Raw genomic sequence first — 25,519 nt, 5'->3', positions numbered from 1 at the left:
ACCCCACATGGTGGATCCATCCTGTGGGAAGACGTTGATCATGTTGGAAGTCTATGGAACTAGCAAATATAGGAGGTAGAGCTCTTGACCTCTAACGACTACATGGCCTGTTGGATGGATTTGCTAGCAAACGGATGATGAGCATGATAGCACTCACCATGCTATCTCCACATGATAGAGAGAGTTCGCCTGCTACATTGGATACTAGCTACCTTGCGTATTCTAAGTTATCTACCCAAGGCTATGCACAACAAAAGCAATACATCTAGATCCTAGAGTAAAATTTGTGGTCTCCTACTATGTCAACATTACAATAAGAGCTTATAAGTAGATTGCTTATGGTGTATATTTATACCTTCACCCTTTTTCCCTTTCTTTGTCAGGTGTCTATAGGCTGCCAGTTGAGGTGGAGGAGCGTTTGAGAGCTGTGCGGTCACAAAGGGGATCATTCTGGAGCATCAACTCTTTATTGTATCTCGGGTCTTTTATATTTAAATTTATATTCATATCCTGAATTAATATTTCCGTTTGTAATAAATTGGACAACAACCCGGTCGAGTTTTATTTTATATTTAGTTTTTTTTTTTTTGTTGTTGTCCTTATTTTTATTTAAATTTTATCGAATTTTCGTATTTTTTTTTGGCTTTCATCTTTTTAGTATGATCCTTATTTTGAAACCTTGAAATTTGGATTGTGACATATTAGAATAAGAGTAGTCGGGTATTGGATTCTATAGGCTTTCTTAGGATATAGAGTCGTACATCTCTAAGACTCAGCTCGACGACATGGCTCACTACATCCCAGTATATAGGCTAACTCTATTTAGTAGTACATGATATGTTATAAGACCTGTATGAATTTGTTGTATGTTTTTTTCGTGGTAGTTATGATTTGTTGTATGTTTTTTTCGTGGGAGCTTAATGGATGATATCGCCCCATTGAGTATGTGTGATTGTATACATGATTGACTATACATTAGCTCCAGGTGATTATATGTGTGATTGTATACATGATTGATAGTATATTAGTTCTAGGTGATTGAATGTGTAATTGTCCTTATAGAGGATAAGTAGTAGAAATAGTTTAAGACTAGAGTGCGTGCGTCAGTGTTGCTAAGTTGTGACCTTGGATGGAACGCCTCTAGTAGTGTCCAAGTGCAATAGAATCATGAGAGATGATCAGAGGGTGAGACTCCTAGTGCACCTGACTCCACCAGATTTAGGGAGTTAGAAATGAGAATCCTTGAGATTTGAATGTCTGTCAAGACCGCCAAACCATCATAGGGACCTAGAAACCCCCCATAGCAATCTTGAAGAAAAATAAAGGTAGCTTGTAGGCCGATAACAACGGGTACAATGTCTGCGGAGCTTCCACTTCCCTTTCCACTCTAGTATTGTTTTGTTGGGCTAGGCATGATACAGATTAGTGACGTGTGACTTAATAGTTTTTTGGATTAGTGTAATACCTCTCATTTGGATTAGTGTAATACCTCAGATTAGTTGAGATACCCTTAACAACCCTATGAGATCCAAAGGAAGGACCATAGGGCTTAACAAGGTTTTGATGGACTTAATCAATGAATTAGATAAGGACCAAAGAATTTTCATTTTTCTAGTTTTTAAGAAATATTTAGATTTTTTATTTTCTTATAGAGAGGGAATTCATTGATTAAGAATTTTTTTTTTTTTTTTTTTTTTTTTTTTTTAGAGTTTTAGAAAAATAATAATAAAATATTTTTAAAAATGGTAAATTACCAAAATACCATTGAAGTTCAAGAAAATTACGATAATGCCATTGAACCCGAAAATCATATATGCTACCGTGCCTACTTGTACAAAATCAACGATATCTTTTCATTCAGAATCTTTACCAAATTTAAGTTTGTACTAGAGAACATAAATTCATCAAAAAAAAAAAAAAAAATACGATTGGAAAATCTAAAAAATATTTTCAGCGAAAAATCTAGAAAGTTGAGTCACAAATTCAAGACATTTTAGATATTTTAAAGTCAGTTTAAGCTCCCTTATAAAGTCTAAAATAAGAGCTTTCATTTGGCTTAAGAATCAAGTATTAGTGTGCCCTCAAACTTGAGTTACAAGCCTTTACTTTTTTGGTATAATTTTCTTAGATTTTCATCCAAATTTGTGAGCTATAGTTCACCATTTACTTTCAAATTTGATTCTACTTCTAAATAACACTACCTACCAGTTTGGTGAAGGAATCAAGTAAAGATTGTCATCATACATCGTTGAAATATTGCTAGAATATTTAGAGTATTACATAGTCCATATGGCATTCGTCTAAGTGCAAAAATTTCATAGGGTATGTAAATGTTGTCTTCTTTCGATCTTCTTGACTGATTTTAATTTTATTGTATCCCGAATAATCATCAAAGAAGCAATAATGTGACTTCAAGTAAGTTAATCAAGCATTTTATCAATGAATGGTAAGAAAAAATGGTCATTACGTGTCGCTTTGTTCAGTCGTCTATAATCCATACAAACGTTCCATTGTAGTGGAGCTCAACTCATTGTTCTCATTTGTCATGGTTGTTATCCTACTTTCTTAGGAACACATTGAATAGGATTGACCCTAATGCGTTTGCAATTGGATATAGTATTCCAGCATCTAGCCATGTGATAATTTTTTTTCTAACAACTTTCTTCATCATTGGATTAATAGTCTTTGTTACTTAATTGGTTTAAATTTTCCTTACTCCAATTGAATCTTATGCCGACATAGTGAAAGACTAATTCTTTTTATATCCACCAATGTCCACCCTATTGCCCCCTTATGCTTCTTAACCCGCTTCTAGGATCATATCCTCTTGGGTTCATCATAATGTTCCTGAGATGATGATGGGTAGTGTCTCTTTGTCACCTGAATACGGATATTTAAAGTTAGGAGGTAGTGGTTTCAAGTCTAGTTGCAGTGCTTTTTCCATAGATGCTTCATCGGTGAACTTATTCTTACTTCTAATTCTAGTGTCTCAAAAGTGCTGCTAAATTCATTTAAAATTGTTAACTGTTCTGTGGATTTGCTCAAGTGGTTGTTTTCTTTCTGCTCACATTCCTAACTATCCCATTCCTCTACTATTGGTTGCTCTATAAATTCATAAACTGTTGAGCATTCTTCTACTACTACTACTAGATATTTCATGTTGTCAATGATATTAAATTTAACTTTCTTGTCACCCATTTTTAATGTTATGGTTCCATTTTTGACATGTACTAGTGTTCTCCCCATCGTTAAAAATGATCTCCCCAAAATAACCTGTACATCACGGTCCATTTCATAGTCTAAAATAATAAAATTTGTTGGCAATATGAATTTATCAACTTGAATTAAAATGTCTTCGATCTTTCCTTCGGGTGAAGTGATGGACCTATCACCTAGTTGAATGGTGATTGTAGTTGATCTAGCCTCTCCAATCTCTAACATCTTGTAAATGGATAGAGGCATTAAGTTGATGCTTGCCCCCCAAGTCACATAATGCTCAACCTAGCTCCTTTTCTCCAATTGATGCGGGAATGGTGAACGAGCCTGGGTCTTTTTCTTTTAGTGAGATCTTATTTTTCAATATTGCACTACACTATTCATTTAGTGCCACTACCTTAAATTTTTCAAATTCAAACTTTCTTCTATTAGTGAGCACATCCTTCAATAATTTCACATAATTTGGCATTTGCTTGAAAGCCTCCACTAGTGATATGTTTATATAATTTCCTTCAAAATATTCATGAACTTCTCAAATGGGCTTCCTCTTTCTTTCTTTTTATACCTTGTGGAGAAAGAGGTGTCGGTCTTTATGTTCTACTCTCTTCTTCAATGTTGACTGTTGTTTGCATTTTGGAGACTGCACTGTTTTTTGCATTTTTGCTCTACTTCTTCTGTTTAGTAGTTTCCTAGGGGTGACTATCTCTATATTCTTTAAGTTTTCTCCCGTGCTGAGTATTTCTTTCTCACTTCTCAATTATATTGCTTGACATTACTCATTGCCTTCTCTTTTTGGTGTTTCGGTATCTGCTGCAGCTTTCCAAGAAGTCTATTTCATAAGTAAGTTGCTAATCGATCTACTTGAACTTTCAAATTTCGCAAGCATGCTTGCTGACTCTATATCACAACATCATTTTTGACCATATATTTCTTTATTAGGCTCTCAAGAGATGTTCTCCATATCGGTTGAGCTTGGCTAAATCCTTTCCCTTTGGTGTTGGCTTGTTGAGGATCATATGTCATTTGATTTTTTAGTCCAAAACTTGGATGGTAATTTTCTTTCCATTAAATTTTTTTATTATAGGAACTTTGTCCCTTCCATGAAAATTTTGGAATTTCTTTAGGTAGAATTTCTGGTTGCCTTGACTAGCTTGATTCCTCATATAAGAAATTGAAGTCGGATTACTTGGACATTGATCAAGAGTGTGTTCCTCTTCTCAATATAAACAAGATTCGGTTGCTATTTGGGTCATTTTAGTAGTAGCTTGGACTGGTGCTTTAGTGATTGAGCCTTAGCCCAACGCTAGATTTTGTAGAATATTAGTCACCGAAGCTAATTAAGCGTTGATAGAGGTCAAAACATCAATTTCAAGTACTCCTCGTGTTTTCTTTTCTAGATTTCTCCTCACATCGGTCCATTGACAATTGTTAGATGCTATTTTTTCTAGAATCTCATAAGTTTCATTATATGTCTTTGACAAAATATCTTCATTGGTGGAAGCATCCACAACTTGTTTAGTAAGCAATATTCAATCCATTGTAGAAAGTCTTCATTTGGATACAATGGATAATCCACGGCGATGACACTTTCTAAGAATCTACTTGAATCTCTCCAAAGCTTCACTTAGTGTTTCATTTTCAAACTGTTGAAAAGAAACAATCTCATTTCTGAACCATGAGTTTCTAGTGGATGAAAAATACTTGATCAAGAATGACTCTGCTAGACTATTTAAAGTATTCAACCATGATTTAGCACAATCCTTCAAAGAATAAGGGAATAAACCTAATCACTCCATTGAGTTGAAATGAGTTACTAACTCCCGAAAATTGACTTTAGATGTAGGGGGATCTTCTAACAGTCGTCCATGAAATTGTCCAATGGTTTGCAACATTTGGAACATCATAAATTTTATCTCAAAAGTAATTGCTTGCATTTCTGGTCTGATATTGTACGTATTTAGCTCTTCCAAGCTTAGTGTGCATATGCTCTGATTGCTCTCTTCTCCATTAGCCATCAGTGCTGAATTTTCAAACACCTTATTCAGATTCAGTTGGGCTCCAAAATAAATTTTTAATCAATAGGTGGGTTCATACACTCAATTATGCAGTAAGTTTAGCAAATAAGTTCAATAGCAGAAAATTTAGCTGCAAAGAATAAGAAAAAATCTTAAAAATAGTGGAAGTAAATGGCTACAAAGTTTGACTAAAATTCGAAAACTAATAATCCTTAGGCTTAAATTACTATTTTTAATATCGGGTATAACATACATGTTAGCCACCAATAACATACATGGTTGGGTTGGTTTCAGCCGGGCTCGAACCCACAACCTTCGGCTCATAAGACCAACGCTCTAACCAACTGAGCTATGAAATCTTGTATGTTTTAATTAAATCAATATTTGAATCAAAAAAATATAATTATAAGCTTTTCTTATTTCCAAACAAATAATTTTTAAACAAATTATAACTTATTTAGCGAGTATTCTCTACCTCGATTGAATTAAACTTTAAATTTTAATCAAGAATGAGTTTTATGAGAGGTATGTGTAACGCCCCATTTTAAAAAATGTAAGAAATTTTTTAAAAAATAATTATTTTTTTGGAGTCAAATAAGGAAGAACAAGAAAATGAAGATAAATTCTTTTATATAAATGTTGGACATATTATATATTTATATTATATTATATACTATAATACATAGAGAGAGTTCGCTCCACCTGATGAGTAGCATATCACTCACCATGCTATCCCCACATAGTGGAGAGAGTTCGCCAGCTACATTGGATACCAGTTACCCCGCGTATGCTAAGCTATCTACCCAAGGCTATACACAACAAGAGCAATACACCTAGATCCTAGCGTAAAATTTGTCTATGTCAACAATACAGTAAGAGCCTATAAGTAGATTTCTTACGGTGTATATTTATATATTCACCCTTTTTCCTTTTCTTTGTCAGGTGTCTATAGGCTGCCAGAATGATTTCTTACGATCATTCTGGAGAGTCAATCTCTTCATTGAATTCGGGTCTTTTGTATTTCTATTTGTATTCATATCCTGGATTAATTTTTCCGTTCGTAATAAATGGGACAATAGTCAAATTTTACTTTATATTAATTTTTTTTCTTTTTTTTATCCTTCTTTTTATTTAAATTTTATCATTTTCGTCTTTTATTTTATATTTTTTTTGGCTTTTGTCTTTTTAGTATGATTCTTTTTTTGAAACCTTGAAATTTGGACGTGACATATTAGTATAAGAGTCTGTAAGACTCAGCTCGACGACATGTCTCACCACATCCTAGTATGCAGTCTAACGCTATTTAGTAGTATATGATATGTGGTAAGACCGGTATGGATTTGTTGTATGTTTTTTTTTTTTTTTTTTTTTTGTGTGGTAGTTATGATAACAACCTCAGACGTTGAAAAGCGAATGAGAATTTGTGTATCTACGCTCTGGAAGCTTGATGAATGATATCACCCCATTGAGTATGTGTGATTGTATACATGATTGACTGTACATCAGCTCCAGGTAATTGTAGGTGGGATTGTATACATGATTGACAGTACATGAGCTCTCGGTGATTGAATGTGGGGTTATCATTCCTAATAGGTCAGCTTACGAAGTCAATCCAATTGAGACTAAAAAAAATCATGACAAGCGGAGGAGCTCATGGAAAAGGGGTATATACAACTAAGTTTGAGTTCATGTTCTGTATCAATCATATTGGTGCCAAAGAAAGATGAAACTTGGCGCATATGTGTGGATTGTAGAGCCATCAATATAATCATGGTAAAGTATCAACACCCTATTTCCAGACTACACGATATGTTTGATGAATTGCATGAAACCCTCCCTTAATTTTTTTTTCTTAGTGATTCCATTAAAAACTTGAGAACGGAGGTCCCGAACAACGACGATGAGGTAAGTAGCCAGTCTTGAACTTTTCTTAAGAAATACTTGTACGAATCATTTGAATTTTAGCATGAAATTTGAGTTAAGTATAGATTATGGGAATATGAAACAAAAATACTAAGAACCATTAGTTAAGAGCCCAAACTAAGCATTTTATGAAATATTAAGGAGGTACATAAAGTTTTGTGGCCAATGAATAAGGATAAGTAGCCAAACCAAAAAATAGTGCAAAATGACCAAAATACTCCTACATGATTTACCTTAGTTCAAGAACCAAATGACTAAGTGTCATAAAATTTTACAATAGGGCTAAGTGATTAAATGACTAAAGTACCTCTAAGATATTTCAAGGCTCAAAATTTTTAGAAATGGCTTAAGAAGGTTATAATGACATGTTCAATGTATCAAGCTTGTTTTTGATAAAATTTAGAAATTAAACAAAGTATAAAATTTTTAAGAAACATGTTATGACTTTATGATACTTTAAATGATTCATGCATGTTACTATGATTTATGAGTAGTTTAAGATATGACTTGTGCCTCAATAATAAGAACTAAAAGACCCAAGAACTAAGAGAATTCTCTAAGGACAAGAACCAAGTAAAAGACCAACACAAGCCCTATATCCATTAAGACAAGAAGAATACGAGGTACAACTCAAGAATTGAGGATCAAGGTTTTCAAACTAAGAAACTCAAGAAACCCCTAAAACTCCCCTGGTACAATATGTTCATGACTATTACTACATCGCTTGGAACATAATCTTTGTGTGTAGGTCTTCAGACTACATCACTTGGAACATAAGAAGTCTTGGATTCAGGTTTCAGATTACGCCACTTGGAATATATAAAACATTGGGCCCTTATTCATTGAACACCTTCGAGCCTCACAATTCTTTGTTTGATATTTGAAAATTCTATTGACATGGATAAGTTTAGGGCATGGCTCTAATACCATGTTAGGAATCACGACTCTCCACAATGGTATGATATTGTCCACTTTGAGCATAAGCTCTTATGGCTTTGCTTTGGGCTTCCCAAAAGGCCTCGTACCAATGAAGATAGTATTCCTAACTTATAAACCGATGATCATTCGTAAATGAGTGAATGTGGGACTCACTCCCAATAATACTCAACAGCTTCACTTGGAACTATTTAATTAACACTATCTCACCTTATCAAAGGATCCTTTAGAAAATTACATTTGCCATACAAATATCATTTTCTATTTAGAATTAAACAAAAACTATTTTGTTTCTCTTTTGGAGTAGCTTACACTTGGGCATGATTTCATACATATTTGTCTCAGCATATATGCTTGATTATGCTTGATTACAATTATTGAAGTGTTGTAAACTAAGTTTACTACATTCCCATAATTCTAAAAATTGTCTCATAGACAATTTTGAAGGCAATCATGTCCACTATGCAATCCCTATTTCATATCTTAACAAGAGTTTGGTAATGACGTAATTTTTTTTTTTAATACATGACTATATCTAATATAATCTTGTTTTCTCCTCTTACCTCACAATTTTATAAAATTGTATCATGGTTAGATCTAGAAATCAATTCAACTTTCTATCAACTAATTTTAGTACACAAGGTTCTCATACTATTCATTATGAACCGATCATAATGTCTTGATAGATTTACATAAATGGATTTCAATTTTAGTTTTTTTTTTTTTTTTTTTTTTTTTTTTTACATTTCAAAAAATAGACTAAGTTGCCTTCAGTCAAAATATCTTTTGTCTTCTACCCTTCTTCAATAAAAGTTAATGATTATCTTGGCTAAAAAGCAAGATCTACACACATGTAAAGTAATTAACTCCAACGTTTACAGAATTATCTTTTACTAGTCTTTTCATTTTATTCCATTTGATGTTAATCAAATTGACTGCCAAAGACAAGTATCATCCTTTAGGAGAAAACCGTTTGTCTTCTTATTCTTGATTCTCTAATCATGAATATCTCAATGTTTCGAAACTATAGTAAGTGTTAACGTTTTAACATATACTAATTGTACTTCATTTGATCTGAACATATTTTCAAACAATTTTGAAAATATAAACTTTAATAGTTTGAAAGTAATTCCTACCCTATGAACTATTAGTGACTACTTATTAATAAAGTTTGAGAAATTGAATTTCTCTCCGGGTTTCTAAAAACACAATGTTCAACCTAAAAATTTTTACTTAACATCTTAATGTTTCCCACTACACCCAGATTGATTTTCTAGTGTCAACTAGTAGAATTTGTTCTACCTCATCAAGTATTTTTCAAGAATTACATATAAATGTACCGAAGAGCAAATCTTGATAGTAGATCTTATATCAACTATTCAAGTGGTGTCATCTAGTCTCCACAAAAAATCTTGTAACTCAAATTTGCTTTCATTTAGATTTTTCTTTCTATAGAGTAATTTCGAAAATTTATCTCATTATGATGGACATGGCTAATTAGGAACTATTTCCTAGCATAGCTTTAGTAGTAAGATTTTTCTTAATTTTGTAATACTTAATTTGGAGATAGTTTAGATAACTATCTAAATTTAGCTTTTGATATCCAACGTGTCAACTAGAATATATGAACAAAGCTATCTCATCACCTTTGATTCAAGGGGACCATATGGACCTATAGATTATGATACAAAATTAATTAATTAATTTTCATTCCTTAACTATAGGTCACTCCACTATAGACCTAGAGTTGCACTCTTATGCATGGTATGACAAGTTATGTCCATTGATATAATCATTACAAGCAAGTCGATCCTTCACGAGTTGTCCATAATTACAGCTGGATCAAACCATTTGTAACAATTACAAAGTGAGCCGTATCAACAGTGTTACTAGGATAAGGCACCCAACCTTATCCATATACTATAGACTCTTTAGGTTATTACTTGAACACGATCTTCTTGTATGTCAACCACATATTGTTCAAGATTACATTAATACCTTGGATTTTCATACAATGAATAACAATTAAATTACAAATAAAATAATAAAATTATAATTAAAAACTAAATAATTAATTATGAGGCTTTAGGGCATAAATCTCAACAATCTTTATGTTCTTAGGAATAAGTCTTCTAATAAGTAGTACCTCATTTGGAGAGTGTTTAGACCTTAAAATACTTTAAAAGGCCCTGGGGACATTTCTGTCATTTTACATGTTTGAGATTTAAGAAGTAGTAGGTCAATTTAGATGGTATCCATAAAGATTTTCATAAACTAAATTAGTATAGTTGAAACATAAATAGTTAAATAAATTGTTTTTCATAAAGTAAACATGTTTAAGGATTAAAACATATGCTTAACATTTCAAAGTAATTTTTGGAAAATATTAAAACATAAATGGTTAAATAAATTGTTTTTAAATAATGAGTACTAAAACATATGCTTAACATTTCAAAGTAATCTTTGGAAAATAAACATACTAATGAAATCTTTCGAAAATAAACATACTAAAATGTGAAAAACTAAATAACTAAATGAAAGCGCCCACCGTGGGACCACAAGGTTAAGAGCCTTGCACTCTACCAACTGAGCTAGACGGGCTTTTGTTTAAATTTTAACGAATTTTTCTTTAAGTCTATAAAAACTTATAACAATTTCCATTATAGCTGAGGTTGAAAGAATACTACGAAAAAACTTAATCCATGCATAATCAAACATGAATTGCAAGTTTCCCATGTTCAATTTAAAATCAGAGATTCTCCAAATGTGGCAAACATTTGAGAAATTTTATGGTTCCCTACTCATTAAGGGATCCTCATTTACACTTCAAATCATATGTAGGTGTAAGTGACTCGTCCAGATTTCAAGGAGTCAATCACTAATGGATTAGATTAAGTCAATTTTCCTACTCATTAAGGGACGCCACAAAATCTTGGTTAAAGACTCTGCCTCTAGGAACAATTAACTCATGGAACACTTTGGCGGAGAAGTTTTTAATCAAGTACTTTCCACCTACCAGAAATGTCAATTTCATAAATTAAGCCGTAGTTTTTCAACAATTTGACGATGAGACGTTGAGTGAGGCATGAGAAAGTTTCAAGAAATTACTGAGAAAATTTTCCAATAACAAAATACCTCATTGCATACAAATGAAAACCTTCTACAATAATTTAAACAACACCACAAAGCAAGTACGTTAAGTTTTTGAAGGGCATTTTTACTACACGAAAGAAATTTGAGGAATTCAATATCTAGCAATGAATGAAGAATGTAGTGCAATCCTTAAGAATAAAATCCCATTGAATGAGAAGGACCCATGATTGATCACTATTCTAGTAACAATAGAAGGAAAAAAGTTAGGTAGAGCCTTATGTAATTTAAGGACAATCATACACATAAAAAAAAAACTAAATAAAAAAAAAAAACTAAACATGATTCGAGTACTAAAAGCACGTGGGAGATAGTTAAATATCTCTTAACAGAGTCATGCTCGGCCAAGGACGACAATTATCTTATCTCGAATACATGTTACTAACTTCATTGAGATGCAAGAGAAGATTTCATGTAAGATCTAGATTCTATTTGATAATAATTTATAAAAGTTAACAAGTTAGAAGCCGCTCTCTAATTCACTAATCTTCTTATTGATATGATTTAATTGGAATAGTGAGGGTTTTGTGCGAGACTAAATCCTAATCGATAATAGTTTTTATGTCAAGAGTCGTGCACGGTACTCATCACGAAGGAATTATCGTTTCTTATACAAAGGTAATAAGAAGAGGGTAATTATTGGTTCACAAGAGTTAGTTTTATTAGAAATATTCATTATTGATGAAAAACCAAATTGTTTTAAGTTATGAATCAAGAGTTACGAAAATGAAAAGAAAATAGATTGGAATGAAATACTTAAGATTTCTAAGAAATTTGTAGTAAGAAAGAACAAACCCATGGACATGTGTCATTTCTCCATTTGTGTGCCCATTTTAATGCTAACCAATTTTTTTTGTCTCAATTAGAATCCACCAAAGAATTTCAAGATTTTTTTTGTGACTTTTGAGCAGTAATTGAACTCGGAAGGCATGAGACAAATTATGTAAGTATCTACTCAATTTCTAGGCAAGTAATATTTGTACGGATAGCTTGGATATGCATGTATGCTAGTAAGATTAAATCCTACGAGGTCAGATTTAGTATGACCAAAACTTAGAATTATCCAATAAGCATGAGAACTGTCACACTTGTTGTAGGTATATCTAAAATAGCTTTTGTATGTTGTAATTGACTGTGCATATGCACTCCAGGTGCTTGATAAAAAATTTATCTCCCTATATAGCATGTGTAATTGTATGCATGATATTATACATTAACTCTAGGTGGTTAACTCTAGGGTGTTAGTGTCAACTTGGCTAGAACATGACCTAGGATGAAACACTTCCCGTACTCCAAGCACATTACAATCGTAAGAGACGATCAAAGGGTGCAACCCCTAATGCTCCCAATCCAACTAGACTCATGGAGTCAAAACTGAGAAACCTGGAGACATGAGTTCATGTCAAGACAACCACACCACCCTAGAGAACTGGAAGACCACCATGGCAACCTAGGAAGACAAATGTAGCCTCCGAGACCATTAGCAGTCGGTACAGTGTTTGCAGAGTTTCTACTTCTCTTTCCACTCAGGTACAGTACCGTTGAGCAAGACATGGGGCCAATTAAAAATGTGTAGCCTAATAGTTTAGTTTGATTACCCTGCACGATCAATCCGTCCTATGGGAAGGCATGGATCATGAGGGTACTCAATGGAGTTGGCACACACAGGGGTTGCTCCCCCAACCTTCGGTAACTTGTGATCATATGGGAAGAGTTCACCAACTAACATCCCATGGATGACTACAAACGAGCACACACCATGCATCCTCATGACAAAGAGAGAGTTCTATGATATAGCACCTCAATCTTGGACACCAGATAACCATTACGTAGGCTAAGCTAGCTACCCAAGTCTATGAACAACAAGAGCTATATACCTCGAGCCTATGATAGTTACCATTAGTTGTGATATAACTTCATTTGATATTGTTTGTTTCACAATTTCCTTTGCATCTATTTAGTGTTGTTAAGATTATTATTATTTGCTTGACGGTGTTTCTTTTTACCCTTTATGTTTACTGTTTTTCTCATTCTCTATGATAAGGCAAAATGGAGGTACACAAAACCTTGGAAGTTCAAAAGGATATTTACTCAGTTATCAAACCCCTATTCCAACCTCCACGAGCCTATCTATCCACTTTACAATCTTGTCTTTGAACATTCTATTGAAGCACTTATTTCCTTTAAGAGTCAGGGGAGGTGGACGTGTGCGGGTCACAATCGGGTCGGGTTGGTAATGAGTCGGAGTAAAGTATGCGTGCGACCTAGAAGCCAGGTCAAGTTGGGTAGGCAGGTGGGTTATTAGTCCAGGGTGACGGGTCGGCCAAATGATATGAATTTGTACCCAATTCAAGCTCTATGCAGAGATCTACTGTCCAGGATGGAGGTATCCTCGGTACATTCTCTAAAAACACATCAGGGAAGTCATGAGATCAGAGAAGTCTTGTAGAGGGTTAGTTGTAAAGTGAAAAAGTAAATAATGTAGCATTTGAAGCAAAAAGGAAAAATAATTTAATGTCGTATTCTAACCTAATGGCTACAGAAAGACATAAAGGCAGCTACCCTAACACTAGTTTCATGGTCTTCTTACCGACGTTATCGTCATCTGTATAAGATGTCTTACCTTAAAATATTCAATGAAAATTATACCAAACCAGCTACACATGATTTTTAATTCTAAGAGTCTTAAATATGTAGTAAGAGACTTGATTTGGGAAAATTAAAAGAGATTAAAGTAGATATGTTGAGATATTTCTTTATCTTCAATAATTAGAATACAAGGTGACTGATCTTTGCAATGATTTTGTTTTAATTGATATCATCAAGAAGATGGATCTGAGGTTGAATTGGGCGTTAAAGAGTAGATTTACGCTGGTACCAAGAATAATTAGTTACTTTGACCTAGACCAACCAAGTAAGTAGCTCCACCATCGACTTCGTTGGATGAATTGTATTATGTATGATGATGCATCCCCCATTGCCATTGCACGTGTCATATGTATGAATGATATGTTACGATATATTTTATAATCTCATATTATGTTGTGTTATGTCATGCTATGCTATGTTATTCCATATTGTGCTATGTTATGTCATGCTATGATATGGTATGCTTCAACATGTTGTGTGAGCCACGATAAGTTGTTCTATGCATAGAAGCTATGCTATGATGTTATCATGCCAAAGTTGTTAAGAAAACGATGTTCTATAATGCTTAAGTTTCGTGACAACTATGTTACGTGTTACATATTGTAGAGGAATTATGTAAGCATAGTTTACAAACTTAATATGTTATAAATAAATGGAAGTTTGTTTTGCATCATATAATATTTCATGATTAAAAGCTATGAGAACCTCATGCATATTTGTGTGTCATGTGCACTATAATACATTCCCATTATGATGAGTACAGACGTATACATTATGACTCGTGATTTACGGCATTTATGTTTGTCATTAGGTCATGCCTACCCTTTCCCTCTATAGTATCTGGCACAACTTGTTAGCGGGTGCTATCCCGATAAGTCAGGCCCAAGGGGTGTGTGAGCCTACCTGGTAGGCCCATGCTTGCATGTGTGAGCCATATGTAGAGAAGTAGATATGTTGAGATATTTCTTTATCATACATACATAATACTTGTCATCATATTTCATGATTAAAATACATAAGTTTCTTATATCTCATAGGCATAGAGTGAAGATATTAACAAAGTTTATATAGCATGACATTGATAACACAACATAGTTCAATAACATACATAATCATATCATAGTATAACTTATAACATATAATAACGTGTATCATGACATAACATATATCGTAGCATAGACATAACATAGCACACATTAAATAATACCAAAACATGACACATGTAGGGGTCACAGCACACGAGTCATTCATATAGCAAATAAGTCATCTAACCAAACCAATAGTAAAACTACTTACTTGGTTAGCCTAGACTTGAAGCGTAAAGAGCTTGTGGGTTGTGCGTCTGAGTACTTAAGAGTTTTTTTTTCTCTACTCGACGGTTAGAAATTGGTTTTCCTTGTTTATTTTTTTCACTCGTCTCTTTTTCAAATGGAAATCCATGCACAGTCTAGTCGTCCTTTGGTTCCAATTACCTCCTTTGATGACTTGTGATGACGATGGTTCCTATATAGTATTGGATTCTTGACGTCGTTGATCGTTCGACCAACTGCAACGATACTGGTTTGCAACTCGAAGTGTAGGGTTAACTATGCGTTAACAAGATTCTAAAGGAGGTTTACACCATCTTCTCTATCAGAAATGGGGGAGCTCCAAGTCAAATGGGGGAGAAGTTCTATGTTGTTGCAACCGAAAGGAGGCGGCCTGAGAATCAAATGGAGAGTGGGTGGTTGGTTGGGGTTCTAGCGCCAAAATTTCCTACATAATTATTTAATTATTATTATTATGATAACCTTTAACTCTTATTAAAATGGCCTAACATGACATTTAATTCAACAAACTAGAGAAATGTCAAATAAAAAAAGTTATAGAATTGTGTAACGACCACATATAAAAAAAACACCAGGTCGCCAGAAAATGCGCGAAAATTTTGGCGAAGTGCTGAAATTCTTGCACCCCTCTCAGCTACACCCTACCCGATGCCCACACTGCTCCAAATGAAGCCACAAGAATCCTGTCACCGTCACAGAACCCACCTGCAAAGTAGAAAGGAAAAACACAGAGAGAAAACGAGAGAGGGAGAGTGAGTGATTTTTTAGAATACTCCGACAACTATAATCTTATAGATCTAGTGTTGAAACAACCAACTCACACTGTGAAAGGGATCACCGACGACTGCACGTACATAGGAGATAAGCTCTCACGCCTTCACAATGTGATTCGTCGTCGGAAAAGAGGGTTTGAGTTTCAAATTTTAGAATCTTATAGATCTGCACATAATAGGTGCATATAACCAGAAACACTCCGTGGGAAGCAAAGAAGAAGGGTCAGTGACGAACAACCAAAGGGAAAACGATAAGAAACGAACGTCGGAGAGAGAAAACTAATTGAAAAACTCGAGGGAAACGAGTAGAGAAGACGAAGTCCATAGACTTTGGGTCGAACCTAAATTTGTTACCCAACTGCAGCCCATTACTGACACTATTCTACCTAGACCCAAACCAATCACTTGCAGCACCTCAGCCCCAATCGTGCGCATGCAGCCCGATTGATACCTATGTACCTGAGGCGCAACCTGCTACGGCCCACGCATTAGCCCACACCTGCAGCAGCAAATACTGCGCCACAATCTGCAACCCGCATATGCGTAACGACTCGCGCCTCGACCTGAAGTCACCAATAGTCCCGTTAAACTTTGATTGCACCACGTGGCACACCTGCAGTACGACACTTCCTCAACTAAGTCGGCTTAAATGGCTCGGCTCGACTATACGGCTCAAAATTCGCTCCTTCAACTCAGTAAAGGGAAAAATAGCTAATTTCCATAGTTCCGACCATCTCAAAGTTGAATTTGAGCTTGTTTAAGGAAAATAAGGCCAGTAAGGGTAAATTTCTCAATTTAAATTCAACTGAGTTAAGAATTCTTAGATTACTAACAAAACGAGATGAATATTTTAGTAGAAAATGATGACCGACGATAATTGGAGTAATTTCGAGGAACGGGAGCGAATGTACTCCAATTAGGGAAAACGTCAGCTAAGGTCAACCAAGCAAGTGACCTTACCATCATTCTGTTATAATTTTGTGTTGTATGATGGCATGTGTTCTAGGCTCCACACGTGTTATATGCTTGTATATGCAAACTGTTATGAAATGATATGTATATATTATGATATGTAAATGTTATGTTGTTTTGATGAATTGATATGTTTATGATATGATATATTGAAGACATGCTCGAGATATGCTATGTGACTGTTATGATACATGATATGATACGATATGTGCATGATGTTTATTGTTATATCTGAAAGCATGAAAACGTTATGATATGACATATGTGTGACATGAATGATATGATATGATGGATATGTAAAACAACAAGTTACATGAAATACAACTCTGACATAAGCATGAAAGATATGATAAACAATATGAAAAATGATATGATATGAAGGAAACGTAACGGAATTGTATTATATGATAACGAAAATGGAAAAATGTTGGGACCTCATGCATTATTGTGTGCTCCTGCATCGAGGCCTTCACGATAGTACGAACGCGTATGCTACAAGACAGGGGAACGATCTTTATGTTTATCATAATGCAGTTGTGACGGTTGTTATTCCTAACGGTTGTCCGCTATCAACAGCTACCAGAGAATGCTCGCCCGACCAGAAAGGGGCCCAGGATGTATGCAAACTGACTGGTGGGTTCATGCTTGCACGTGTGGACTATGTGTGGGGAAAGTACACATTCAAATTGCCCATTCAGGTTAGCCGCCATAGGAAAATACACTGTTATGATAAGTCTCATTCATGAAATTATATGTGCTTGCATTTAACTCCGACCGGGGGTCACTTAGTGAGTATTTCTTAAAATATTCTAGCCATGTGCTACTCTCATTTTCAGATAAAGAGAAAGCTCCTCTCGGTTGACGGTGGCATCGCACCTAGGAGACCATGACCCATGCTTAGGGTAATTTCATAATTTGAATTATTAGATTATAGGTTAGTATAGGTTGAATTTTCAAACTACAAAGCATTTTTACTTTATGTTATTTCTTGTTTATTTCAACGAGCATTATTTTATTTAAGGGCTTTAGAAATGACAGGTAAGAACAAGGTTATGTTTTTATTATAAAGTTTGAATGAATTATTTTTGGTAGTCCTCCTAGGCCCAATATAAACCTCTTGGTAGTCCTCAACCTGACATCCACTTTTTTTTTTTTTACATATATTTTTGGTGGCTCGGACTATAAACATCGAGCTAGCCACTTGTTCTAAATGAATGTATTATTTTTTTAACTGTAAATATGATAGATTTATCCTTTACAACAATCCCACATTGATAGATTTAATATTGCATGTAGTCTTCATAAAGTAGTCATTGTCTTATGGAAATCGCCGAGCTTGGTAATGTGAGCTTGTAACCCATATGGGGGCAACAAATTGGTGGGAGGTTGGCTCAGCCAATTGGTTAAGGTTGTTGGAGTTGTTCGTTGGCCCGTCCATTCCAAGTAGGGAGTTGGGCTATGGGCTTTGGGCGAAGGCCTAGTGTCCATGGCCCTTAGAGTTGAAGGAAACCGCGTGAGGCTGGTTTCACAGACCAGCGTAACCTTCCGCTCTTGTCGGTGGAAGGATAGCGGATCGATTCTCCTAGGCCCAATATAAACCTCGTGGTAGTCCTCAACCTGACATCCACTTTTTTATTTTTTATTTTGTTACATATATTTTTGGTGGCTCGGACTATGGACATCGAGCTAGCCACTTGTTCTGAATGAATGTATTATTTTTTTAACGGTAAATATGATAGATTTATTCCTTACAACAATCCCACATTGATAGATTTAATATTGCATGTAGTCTTCATAAAGTAGTCATTGTCTTATGGAAATCGCCGAGCTTGGTAATGTGAGCTTGTAACCCATATGGGGGCAACAAAGTGGTGGGAGGTTGGCTCAGCCAATTGGTTAAGGTTGTTGGAGTTGTTCGTTGGCCCGTCCATTCCAAGTAGGGAGTTGGGCTATGGGCTTTGGGCAAAGGCCTAGTGTCCATGGCCCTTAGAGTTGAAGGAAACCGCGTGAGGCTGGTTTCACAGAGCAGCGTAACCTTCCGCTCTTATCGGTGGAAGGATAGCGGGTCGATTCTCCTAGGCCCAATATAAACCTCTTGGTAGTCCTCAACTTGACATCCACTTTTTTTTTTTTGTTACATATATTTTTGGTGGCTCGGACTATGGACATCGAGCTAGCCACTTGTTCTGAATGAATGTATTATTTTTTTAACTGTAAATATGATAGATTTATCCCTTACAACAATCCCACATTGATAGATTTAATATTGCATGTAGTCTTCATAAAGTAGTCATAGTCTTATGGAAATCGCCGAGCTTGGTAATGTGAGCTTGTAACCCATATGGGGACAACAAAGTGGTGGGAGGTTGGCTCAGCCAATTGGTTAAGGTTGTTGGAGTTGTTCGTTGGCCCGTCCATTCCAAGTAGGGAGTTGGGCTATGGGCTTTGGGCGAAGGCCTAGTGTCCATGGCCCTTAGAGTTGAAGGAAACCGCGTGAGGCTGGTTTCACAGAGCAGTGTAACCTTCCGCTCTTGTCAGTGGAAGGATAGCGGGTCGATTCTCCTAGGCCCAATATAAACCTCTTGGTAGTCCTCAACCTGACATCCACTTTTTTTTTTTTGTTACATATATTTTTGGTGGCTCGGACTATGAACATCGAGCTAGCCACTTGTTCTGAATGAATGTATTATTTTTTTAACTGTAAATATGATAGATTTATCCCTTACAACAATCCCACATTGATAGATTTGATATTGCATGTAGTCTTCATAAAGTAGTCATAGTCTTATGGAAATCGCCAAGCTTGGTAATGTGAGCTTGTAACCCATATGGGGGCAACAAAGTGGTGGGAGGTTGGCTCAGCCAATTGGTTAAGGTTGTTGGAGTTGTTCGTTGGCCCGTCCATTCCAAGTAGGGAGTTGGGCTATGGGCTTTGGGCGAAGGCCTAGTGTCCATGGCCCTTAGAGTTGAAGGAAACCGCGTGAGGCTGGTTTCACAGAGCAACGTAACCTTCCGCTCTTGTTAGTGGAAGGATAGCGGGTCGATTCTCCTAGGCCCAATATAAACCTCTTGGTAGTCCTCAACCTGACATCCACTTTTTTTTTTTTTGTTACATATATTTTTGGTGGCTCGGACTATGGACATCGAGCTAGCCACTTGTTCTGAATGAATGTATTATTTTTTTAACTGTAAATATGATAGATTTATCCCTTACAACAATCCCACATTGATAGATTTGATATTGCATGTAGTCTTCATAAAGTAGTCATAGTCTTATGGAAATCGCCGAGCTTGGTAATGTGAGCTTGTAACCCATATGGGGGCAACAAAGTGGTGGGAGGTTGGCTCAGCCAATTGGTTAAGGTTGTTGGAGTTGTTTGTTGGCCCGTCCATTCCAAGTAGGGAGTTGGGCTATGGGCTTTGGGCGAAGGCCTAGTGTCCATGGCCCTTAGAGTTGAAGGAAACCGCGTGAGGCTGGTTTCACAGAGCAGCGTAACCTTCCGCTCTTATCAGTGGAAGGATAGCGGGTCGATTCTCCTAGGCCCAATTATAAACCTCTTGGTAGTCCTCAACCTGACATCCACTTTTTTTTTTTTGATTTATCCCTTACAACAATCCCACATTGATAGATTTGATATTGCATGTAGTCTTCATAAAGTAGTCATAGTCTTATGGAAATCTCCGAGCTTGGTAATGTGAGCTTGTAACCCATATGGGGGCAACAAAGTGGTGGGAGGTTGGCTCAGCCAATTGGTTAAGGTTGTTGGAGTTGTTCGTTGGCCCGTCCATTCCAAGTAGGGAGTTGGGCTATGGGCTTTGGGCGAAGGCCTAGTGTCCATGGCCCTTAGAGTTGAAGGAAACCGCGTGAGGCTGGTCTCACAGAGCAGCGTAACCTTCCGCTCTTGTCAGTGGAAGGATAGCGGGTCGATTCTCCTAGGCCCAATTATAAACCTCTTGGTAGTCCTCAACCTGACATCCACTTTTTTTTTTTTTGTTACATATATTTTTGGTAGCTCGGACTATGGACATCGAGCTAGCCACTTGTTCTGAATGAATGTATTATTTTTTTAACTGTAAATATGATAGATTTATCCCTTACAACAATCCCACATTGATAGATTTGATATTGCATGTAGTCTTCATAAAGTAGTCATAGTCTTATGGAAATCGCCGAGCTTGGTAATGTGAGCTTGTAACCCATATGGGGGCAACAAAGTGGTGGGAGGTTGGCTCAGCCAATTGGTTAAGGTTGTTGGAGTTATTCGTTGGCCCGTCCATTCCAAGTAGGGAGTTGGGCTATGGGCTTTGGGCGAAGGCCTAGTGTCCATGGCCCTTAGAGTTGAAGGAAACCGCGTGAGGCTGGTTTCACAGAGCAGCGTAACCTTCCGCTCTTGTCAGTGGAAGGATAGCGGGTCGATTCTCCTAGGCCCAATTATAAACCTCTTGGTAGTCCTCAACCTGACATCCACTTTTTTTTTTTTTTGTTACATATATTTTTGGTGGCTCGGACTATGGACATCGAGCTAGCCACTTGTTCTGAATGAATGTATTATTTTTTTAACTGTAAATATGATAGATTTATCCCTTACAACAATCACACATTGATAGATTTGATATTGCATGTAGTCTTCATAAAGTAGTCATAGTCTTATGGAAATCGCCGAGCTTGGTAATGTTAGCTTGTAACCCATATGGGGGCAACAAAGTGGTGGGAGGTTGGCTCAGCCAATTGGTTAAGGTTGTTGGAGTTGTTCGTTGGCCCGTTCATTCCAAGTAGGGAGTTGGGCTATGGGCTTTGGGCAAAGGCCTAGTGTCCATGGCCCTTAGAGTTGAAGGAAACCGCGTGAGGCTGGTTTCACAGAGCAGCGTAACCTTCCGCTCTTATCGGTGGAAGGATAGTGGGTTGATTCTCCTAGGCCCAATATAAACCTCTTGGTAGTCCTCAACTTGACATCCACTTTTTTTTTTTTGTTACATATATTTTTGGTGGCTCGGACTATGGACATCGAGCTAGCCACTTGTTCTGAATGAATGTATTATTTTTTTAACTGTAAATATGATAGATTTATCCCTTACAACAATCCCACATTGATAGATTTAATATTGCATGTAGTCTTCATAAAGTAGTCATAGTCTTATGGAAATCGCCGAGCTTGGTAATGTGAGCTTGTAACCCATATGGGGGCAACAAAGTGGTGGGAGGTTGGCTCAGCCAATTGGTTAAGGTTGTTGGAGTTGTTCGTTGGCCCGTCCATTCCAAGTAGGGAGTTGGGCTATGGGCTTTGGGCGAAGGCCTAGTGTCCATGGTCCTTAGAGTTGAAGGAAACCGCGTGAGGCTGGGTTTCACAGAGCAGCGTAACCTTCCGCTCTTGTCGGTGGAAGGATAGCGGGTCGATTCTCCTAGGCCCAATATAAACCTCTTGGTAGTCCTCAACCTGACATCCACTTTTTTTTTTTTGTTACATATATTTTTGGTGGCTCGGACTATGGACATCGAGCTAGCCACTTGTTCTGAATGAATGTATTATTTTTTTAACTGTAAATATGATAGATTTATCCCTTACAACAATCCCACATTGATAGATTTAATATTGCATGTAGTCTTCATAAAGTAGTCATAGTCTTATGGAAATCGCCGAGCTTGGTAATGTGAGCTTGTAACCCATATGGGGGCAACAAAGTGGTGGGAGGTTGGCTCAGCCAATTGGTTAAGGTTGTTGGAGTTGTTCGTTGGCCCGTCCATTCCAAGTAGGGAGTTGGGCTATGGGCTTTGGGCAAAGGCCTAGTGTCCATGGCCCTTAGAGTTGAAGGAAACCGCGTGAGGCTGGTTTCACAGAGCAGCGTAACCTTCCGCTCTTGTCAGTGGAAGGATAGCGGGTCGATTCTCCTAGGCCCAATTATAAACCTCTTGGTAGTCCTCAACCTGACATCCACTTTTTTTTTTTTTTGTTACATATATTTTTGGTGGCTCGGACTATGGACATCGAGCTAGCCACTTGTTCTGAATGAATGTATTATTTTTTTAACTGTAAATATGATAGATTTATCCCTTACAACAATCACACATTGATAGATTTGATATTGCATGTAGTCTTCATAAAGTAGTCATAGTCTTATGGAAATCGCCGAGCTTGGTAATGTTAGCTTGTAACCCATATGGGGGCAACAAAGTGGTGGGAGGTTGGCTCAGCCAATTGGTTAAGGTTGTTGTAGTTGTTCGTTGGCCCGTCCATTCCAAGTAGGGAGTTGGGCTATGGGCTTTGGGCGAAGGCCTAGTGTCCATAGCCCTTAGAGTTGAAGGAAACCGCGTGAGGCTGGTTTCACAGAGCAGCGTAACCTTCCGCTCTTATCGGTGGAAGGATAGCGGGTCGATTCTCCTAGGCCCAATATAAACCTCTTGGTAGTCCTCAACTTGACATCCACTTTTTTTTTTTTGTTACATATATTTTTGGTGGCTCGGACTATGGACATCAAGCTAGCCACTTGTTCTGAATGAATGTATTATTTTTTTAACTGTAAATATGATAGATTTATCCCTTACAACAATCCCACATTGATAGATTTGATATTGCATGTAGTCTTCATAAAGTAGTCATAGTCTTATGGAAATCGCCGAGATTGGTAATGTGAGCTTGTAACCCATATGGGGGCAACAAAGTGGTTGGAGGTTGGCTCAGCCAATTGGTTAAGTTTGTTGAAGTTGTTCGTTGGCCCGTCCATTCCAAGTAGGGAGTTGGGCTATGGGCTTTGGGCGAAGGCCTAGTGTCCATGGCCCTTAGAGTCGAAGGAAACCGCGTGAGGCTGGTTTCACAGAGCAGCGTAACCTTCCGCTCTTGTCGGTGGAAGGATAGCGGGTCGATTCTCCTAGGCCCAATATAAACCTCTTGGTAGTCCTCAACCTGACATCCATTTTTTTTTTTTTTTTTACATATATTTTTGGTGGCTCGGACTATGGACATCGAGCTAGCCACTTGTTTTGAATGAATGTATTATTTTTTTAACTGTAAATATGATAGATTTATCCTTTACAAAGTAGTCATTGTCTTATGGAAATCGCCGAGCTTGGTAATGTGAGCTTGTAACCCATATGGGGTTAACAAAGTGGTGGGAGGTTGGCTCAGCCCATTGGTTAAGGTTGTTGGAGTTGTTCTTTGGCCTGTCCATTCCAAGTAGGGAGTTGGGCTATGGTCTTTGGGTGGAGGCCTAGTGTTCATGGCCCTTAAAGTTGAAGGAAACCGCGTGAGGCTGGTTTCACCGAGCAGCGTCACTTTCCGCTCTTGTCGGTGGAAGGATAGCGGGTCGATTCTCTTCAACCTGACATCCATTATTATTATTTTTTATTTTATTTTATTTTTATTTTTAAATATAAGCTTGCCATTTGTTTTGAATAAATGCTTTTATCTATTTTACCTCTAAATATGATACATTTGTGTGCTACAACAATCCCAAATTGATAGATTTAAAATTGTATGTACTCTTCAAAAAGTAGTCATTCCATTCCAAGTAAGGAGTTGGGCTTTGGGCTTTTTGCGGAGGCCTAGTGTCCATGGCCCTTAGGGTTGAAGGAAACCGCGTGAGGCTGGTTTCTCAGAGCAGCGTGAACTTTCGATCTTGTCGGTGGAAGGATAGCGGGTTGATTCTCCTCGGCCCAATATAAACCTCTTACTTTCGCTCTTGTCGGTGGAAGGATAGCGGGTCGATTCTCCTAGGCCCAATATAAACCTCTTGGTAGTCTTCAACCTGACATCTTTTTTCTTTTTTTTTTTTTTTTTTTTTTTTTTTACATATAAGCTTGCCATTTGTTTTGAATAAATGCTTTTATCTATTTTACCTCTAAATATGATGCATTTCTGTGCTACAACAATCCCACATTGATAGATTTAAAATTGGATGTAGTCCTTATAAAGTAGTCATTGTCTTAATTAAATCGCCGAGCTTGTAACCTATATGGGGGCAACAATGTAGTTGGAGGTTGGCTCAGCCCATTAGTTAGGGTTGTTGGAGTAGTTTTCGGCTTGTCCATTCTAAGTAGGGAGTTGGGCTATGGACTTTGGGCGAAGGCCTAGTAGTGTCCATCGCCCTTAGAGTTGAAGGAAACCACGTGAGGCATGTTTTGATGGAGTTGATGAATTAGGTATTCAAGGGATTAGGTATTCAAGGGATTTCTTGACACGTGAGTTCATCTTCTGAAGGTCGATCTTGGGGGAAATAAGTTGTTTGTCCAGTTCTCCAAGTGTCGTGTCGAAGGATGATGTTTGAGTAGACATCGCAATAGTGGAAGCTATCACTAAGTATGCAGTTTTCTAGAATTTGTAGGATACTAGTTTGTGCAAGATTTTGCTAAGATAGCTTCACCGCTCACGTAGCTGACTGGGAAGGGTGTTCCGTTTATATGGAATGATGCGTATGAGGCCAGCTTCTAAGATCTAAAATAGAGGTTATTGTCGGCTCTAGTGCCCACGGTCCAAGACAGCTCAGGAGTATATGTGATTTATAGTGATGCTTCTAATAAAGGGTTAGGATGTGTATTGATGCCACATAGAAAGATGATTGTCTA

General features: G+C 36.9%; 15 non-coding genes across 15 annotated transcripts; 14 read left to right on the top strand and 1 right to left on the bottom strand.

Annotated features, from left to right (window-relative positions):
• Window positions 1-4,785: 4,785 nt before the first annotated feature.
• On the top strand, window positions 4,786-4,891 carry LOC147787265 (small nucleolar RNA R71). Its single transcript, XR_015414111.1, has one exon. It is a non-coding gene; the product is annotated as a small nucleolar RNA R71 (small nucleolar RNA).
• Window positions 4,892-5,516: 625 nt separating this feature from the next.
• TRNAI-UAU (transfer RNA isoleucine (anticodon UAU)) lies at window positions 5,517-5,590 on the bottom strand. Its single transcript has one exon. It is a non-coding gene; the product is annotated as a tRNA-Ile (tRNA).
• Window positions 5,591-18,291: 12,701 nt separating this feature from the next.
• LOC147787264 (signal recognition particle RNA) lies at window positions 18,292-18,594 on the top strand. Its single transcript, XR_015413997.1, has one exon.
• A 190-nt stretch (window positions 18,595-18,784) lies between these two features.
• On the top strand, window positions 18,785-19,087 carry LOC147787263 (signal recognition particle RNA). The gene has a single exon (XR_015413949.1).
• Window positions 19,088-19,271: 184 nt separating this feature from the next.
• LOC147787262 (signal recognition particle RNA) lies at window positions 19,272-19,574 on the top strand. The gene has a single exon (XR_015413957.1).
• Window positions 19,575-19,758: 184 nt separating this feature from the next.
• On the top strand, window positions 19,759-20,061 carry LOC147787261 (signal recognition particle RNA). The gene has a single exon (XR_015413948.1).
• A 185-nt stretch (window positions 20,062-20,246) lies between these two features.
• LOC147787260 (signal recognition particle RNA) lies at window positions 20,247-20,550 on the top strand. Its single transcript, XR_015414194.1, has one exon.
• Window positions 20,551-20,642: 92 nt separating this feature from the next.
• LOC147787259 (signal recognition particle RNA) lies at window positions 20,643-20,946 on the top strand. Its single transcript, XR_015413971.1, has one exon.
• A 185-nt stretch (window positions 20,947-21,131) lies between these two features.
• LOC147787258 (signal recognition particle RNA) lies at window positions 21,132-21,435 on the top strand. The gene has a single exon (XR_015414195.1).
• Window positions 21,436-21,621: 186 nt separating this feature from the next.
• Window positions 21,622-21,924, top strand: LOC147787257 (signal recognition particle RNA). Its single transcript, XR_015414001.1, has one exon.
• A 184-nt stretch (window positions 21,925-22,108) lies between these two features.
• LOC147787256 (signal recognition particle RNA) lies at window positions 22,109-22,412 on the top strand. The gene has a single exon (XR_015413967.1).
• A 184-nt stretch (window positions 22,413-22,596) lies between these two features.
• On the top strand, window positions 22,597-22,900 carry LOC147787255 (signal recognition particle RNA). Its single transcript, XR_015413942.1, has one exon.
• A 186-nt stretch (window positions 22,901-23,086) lies between these two features.
• LOC147787254 (signal recognition particle RNA) lies at window positions 23,087-23,389 on the top strand. The gene has a single exon (XR_015413941.1).
• A 184-nt stretch (window positions 23,390-23,573) lies between these two features.
• Window positions 23,574-23,876, top strand: LOC147787253 (signal recognition particle RNA). Its single transcript, XR_015413960.1, has one exon.
• A 141-nt stretch (window positions 23,877-24,017) lies between these two features.
• On the top strand, window positions 24,018-24,317 carry LOC147787252 (signal recognition particle RNA). The gene has a single exon (XR_015414049.1).
• The last annotated feature ends 1,202 nt before the right edge of the window (window positions 24,318-25,519 follow it).

This window comes from Cucurbita pepo, chromosome 18 (assembly GCF_057944985.1).
Source record: "Cucurbita pepo subsp. pepo isolate OVF chromosome 18, ASM5794498v1, whole genome shotgun sequence".
Lineage (NCBI taxonomy): Eukaryota > Viridiplantae > Streptophyta > Magnoliopsida > Cucurbitales > Cucurbitaceae > Cucurbita > Cucurbita pepo.
Note: the sequence above shows the minus strand (reverse complement) of the source record. Positions and strands in the feature narration are given on the sequence as shown.